The 5,008-nt window shown below is 36.6% G+C and overlaps 1 long non-coding RNA gene across 1 annotated transcript; it reads left to right on the top strand.

Annotated features, from left to right (window-relative positions):
• The first annotated feature begins 3,183 nt into the window (after nt 1–3,183).
• LOC112938631 (uncharacterized) lies at nt 3,184–4,052 on the top strand. The gene is made up of 2 exons (XR_010741198.1): nt 3,184–3,317; nt 3,438–4,052. It is a non-coding gene; the product is annotated as an uncharacterized lncRNA (long non-coding RNA).
• Nucleotides 4,053–5,008: the final 956 nt, after the last annotated feature.

The raw sequence follows: 5,008 nt of genomic DNA, 5'->3' as shown, positions 1-5,008 counted from the left end.
CGCGTTATTGGTGACAAAATTATTATCGTTCACTTTATGTATGTGCATGACACGTCAAGAATTATTCCTCATGTGCTCCGGGTTCTTGTCCGCTTAGTAATGCGCACGATCTTGATCCACTACATGCAATGGTTGTCTATTATGAACGGCAACACAATCATGTTTTAGCTACTTTGCATGGGTATAGATATGCTTTACTTGTGAGGTATCCCTTATTAATTCTAACAATATTATTTCTCTTCATCATTTTTTCAAACACTACTACCTTCTTCCTAACTACTGAGCAAAACATGTATGGTGCCGTTTCAATTTTATATCCTACGGTTCAAATTGGGGAAGAGGGGAACCAAGATGCTTCTATATAAGGCATCGTGCAAGTTGAAACTGATATTGTTCTTCTTGTTTTCTAATTTCATGACTTAACTCATTGTTCATTTTGTTTTTCTTGAGGACTCAGTATACTGCAAAAAAGGAAGGTTTGTAGAGAGCTATCATAGGTTATTCATCATATATGTTGCCAGCTCCCTGATCATCATGCATGGTAGGTATCACTAAAATGGATTTCATCGCATGGCTTTGATACCAGTTGTATGATATATAATTAATAAGAACCTTTCTCACTGCAACAACTAGCTTATAAGGTGAGTAGCCCCCAAGTTTTAAGCTTGGTGTTTTTTTGTTCAATTCACAACAAATGTTGGACCATTCCAATGGAATGGTGATTTTTGTGATAATTAGCATTAGATAATGAGGATGTTACAGAACTTATCTGGATTTTTTTTATTATGAATGGAAATGGTGGTCATTATGATTAAACATTTCAAGTATGATTACTGATTGTGTTCTACACTTGCACAAAACTGAGGGAAAGGAATAAAAGCTAGCCGCTGTTTGTCTCTAGCTAGTTTTGTTCCGCAAAGTGTCATAATTTCCTAGTACGCACACGATACATTGAAACTATAATATATAATACCTTTTAGCATAACATAATAAAAAATTCAGTCAATTCTCATGCATAATTGAGAAATCATACCTCTTATCCGTGGATGATTTGTTAATAGTAGAGCCAACTTGTTGGTTATAACTTCATGATGAGCAATATAAATAGAAAGGTTCAGTTTAACAGTGCAACAAAAACATGATAAACTTAATAGTTCATTCTCATATATATATTTTATTTATTTTGGAGAAACTGGTAGTAATTTATTTCCGAGCTCCATTATGACAAATAATTTTTCAATAGAATTAAAAGCATAATTTTCCATTTTCCATCGGCAACATGCAAAATATTTGTATATCACAATAATTATTTCCTTTTAAACTAACTCACCGTGGAAACAAAGAATTGACCCTGTGTCACTAAATTGAAATCATATATAATAAGCCCCCCCCCCCACCCCACCACACCCCTTCCCCCCTCTCGTCCTTCTCCGTGCACACAGTAAGGCTAGGTGATCTATAAATACACAAGATTTGATTCCCTTCTAACAAGCGTCTTTATGCATGTTATATTAAGTTGTCCAAAGAATATATAGGGTGTAAACAAAGATTAAGAATAATAGTTTCTTTTCATTCTGACTTTCTCCAATTTCGAAGTAGTTAAATCTTCATAGGACGAGAAATGGGAATGAACATTATCTTTTAATTTCCTCTGACATTATTTATCCACGGTTATAATATATGTTGTGCAAACATTGTGTAAATAGAAGAATAAGAATAATGTTCCCTTGGACTTTATTTTTCAAATTTGAAGTAGTTATCTCAGTGGGACACTGAGGGACAACCGGAATAAAACATGGTCTTTTGGTTCCCTCCAACACAGTCTCTTGATGCTTACTATATATGATATCCAATGAATAGTGCGTAAACAGAAGAATAAGAATAATAGTTCCTTTGTATTTTAAACTTTCCTAATTTCTAAGTATTAATCTGAATAGGATAGCAAGGGACGGGAATGGAACATTGACTTTTGATTACTGTCAAACGGAAAATCTGAAAAACCACTTCAAAGGCCTTTATTGCTGATGTTCTATGTTTCTGAAACCCTCCTATTTTTAATAAAGCTCTTGATGCTTCAAAATAAAAAGACAATTATGTCTGACCGCAGTTATTGGTTAGACAACCATTCAATCTTGTTGCTAAAATGAAAAAAAAAATACAGATATATATGTCGTCTGGGGTGATTGGGCAAGCCCCAGCTCCCCTTAAAATGATGAGTATAGCAGCAGATTTAGTAAAAAAAATACCCCTTAGGTTTTTGCATGTAATACTCAGGCCCGGCTTAGAGCTACGGCGAGGAGTGCAACGGCCTAGGGCCCAATGTAAGTAGGGGCCCAGGATCAGGTAAGTAAGTACGAGCTGGTATGCCGTATACGTGCATTTACCTTTAGAAACTACATACGTATATACTGCGAGCAAATGCGTGGCGATTGTTTGCGGTGGCGGAGCGACCATGTCCAACTGATCACGTCATTGCTGCCTCCGTGGAAACATGATCTCACAACCTTCAGTTTTCAGGTACTATTCTTGAGTGAGTTTGTATTCAAGTAAGAAGTAACTAATGAGTATGTCTCTTAACTATCTCATCTGCTCGGTAAAAGGCCAAATTACCACGAGAACGTACTATGTTTAGGCCCTACGACAAGGCTTGGCTGTGTGCTAAGTTGAGAAGAATGTGATGGATAATATTAATCTCATTACATTTTTAAAGATTTTGCATCAAAAATGTTTAAAGGAGTGTATTTTTTCGTAAGAAGCCATGGATATTTGTAATCTCTTTATTTGTGAGGTATTATTGATGGAGTCGCTAGACAGTTAGAGTTTGACCTTTATTCAAGGTATTCATATTAGCTCCATTTTGATGTTCTTTGGTTATATATAGAAGATGTTCAATGTTTATTTTATCAGAAGATATATGGTTTAAAAATATATAAATAGAAAACACATCTTAAGGGCCTACACCATCAAGCTCGCCCTAGGGCCCTTGAAATACCCCTTAGTTGCCAAAGCTGTGAATGCAAAAAAAAAAGGGCTTTCTCACAATCTCACCAACGGCAAAAACTGATCTTGCGCTAAATTTTTTGAAGATGGCATGATAACATTCTATTGCCATCCGGCCAACACTTTGATGACATAACGCATTATAAACTCTTCACAGCAAAGACGTGACCTAGGACACCCCATCATAGTCATCACAAGTGAGTGGAATGTATTTATGTAATGTAAATTAGGATTATTCATTCATGCTTTGAAGCTATAAATATAGCCATTGTGATGTTAAACATTCAGACCATACCTCCTTCAGAGCATCTGCTAAGGTGAGTTTCTATGTATTAGAGATTCTGCTACATACCCTTCCTTGTTTTCATGTTCCCTTTGTACCACTTAATAACATATCATGTAAAGACCTTAAATCATGTTTCCTTTGACATTTGTAGCAAAATCATGAGCGCCAGGAAGGCAAATCTTTTTGCATTAGCGGTCATGGCATTCTTCTTCGTAGGAATTGTAATTGCTGATGTGACACAAGGAAATTCAGAAGATCTTTTCCTTGGTAGAACTGATGGTCATAATCATGCAGCTTATGGTGCTAATACTCACTCAAACAGTGGAGTTATGAACAAAGGAGAGAATTCAGGTGCAGATTCTAATGAAAGAAAGCTCATGGTCAGTACTACTGATGGACAGACAGATGGCACTATGTCACCACGTCATCGATCCCCAGATTGGTACTGTCAGTATATTGGGAAAACAGAACACTGTCCTTAGAATGTTTCTAGCCTGCCCAGTCCTAGAATAAATGTGGCCTTCTTTACCTATATTATGATACTAGCTAATAATACTTAAACAAATAAATGTCTAGGACAGATGGAGTTGGATCATATTATGGGAATATAAAGACATGAGCATTATGGGTGTATCCAATATGCACCCTAGACTACTGTAAGGCATGTATCATGCCTATGTAAATCAAGGAGACTTCCTTGTAGTTTATTGCATATGGAAAAATAATACAACCACACTGGACAACTGAGTTTGGCTGGTTTGTGTAATGTACGATTTGAGTGATGAAATGAACTTGTGTTAGCCCTATATCACCACTACTAGTTGTTGGTGTAGAGATTGACCAAACACCATAGCACTGGAACGTGCAGATTACAATTAGATCAACTCGCTGCACTCCTAGCAAAAACCGGATCACCCGAATCTAGAAACTGGAGTGCCTAGGCTCAGGGATAGAAATTCCGGAATGACATTTCCGAAATTTTAGAAATTTCGGTCATTTCGGACCCCCCCTACGTTATTATTTTGGCCGAAATTTTTATTTTTTATTTTTTAGTGAATTTGGTAATGTTTCATTCAAACTTGACAAAAAATTGTTCAAAATTTTTGAAATTTCAGAAATTTCGGTATATCGGAAACCTCCAACAGAATCGGCCAAACCGAAAAATTAAACACTGCCTAGGGTTGTTCCTAGAGGGCCTAGCCGTAGAGACGAAGGAAGGACAACAATTACTAACAGATCATTGCAAAGTTTACTAGTCACATTTCATTGTTGAATGCTGATGCATACTCTGTTGTTTCTTATTCTATCTACAGGTGATTGTGTCTGAGCTGAATCCATCCAGTCACTCGAACCGGCATAGCACTCTTTATCAAATCTGATGCTCTCTATTCAACAAATCCACAAACTTACTGACCGGGACAATTTGTTTCGAGTATAGGGTAAGCTCACAAAATTTAGATTTTTGTGCCACTAAAACCATGTTGTAGCTATAGCCTCCAATCCGACGTGATGAAGACAAAATTAGAGCCTGATCTAGCAGAACTGCAGAAGTTCTTCACTTCTCGGCTACTCTAAACCAAATTAATTTGAGCAAAATTAGTGTCGTTACAGCCATTTCCATCCCATTGGTTCGAAAACCGACAGTGATGCAGTTACGAACCTGTGTTGGATAAAAGAGAAGTTCTATGCACAGGAGATATAATTTGGTTGGAACAAAAGGAT

This window comes from Oryza sativa, chromosome 4 (genome assembly GCF_034140825.1).
Source record: "Oryza sativa Japonica Group chromosome 4, ASM3414082v1".
Taxonomy (NCBI): Eukaryota; Viridiplantae; Streptophyta; class Magnoliopsida; order Poales; family Poaceae; genus Oryza; species Oryza sativa.
The sequence above is the reverse complement of the archived record's forward strand: the minus strand, read 5'-3'. Positions and strand labels throughout refer to the sequence as shown.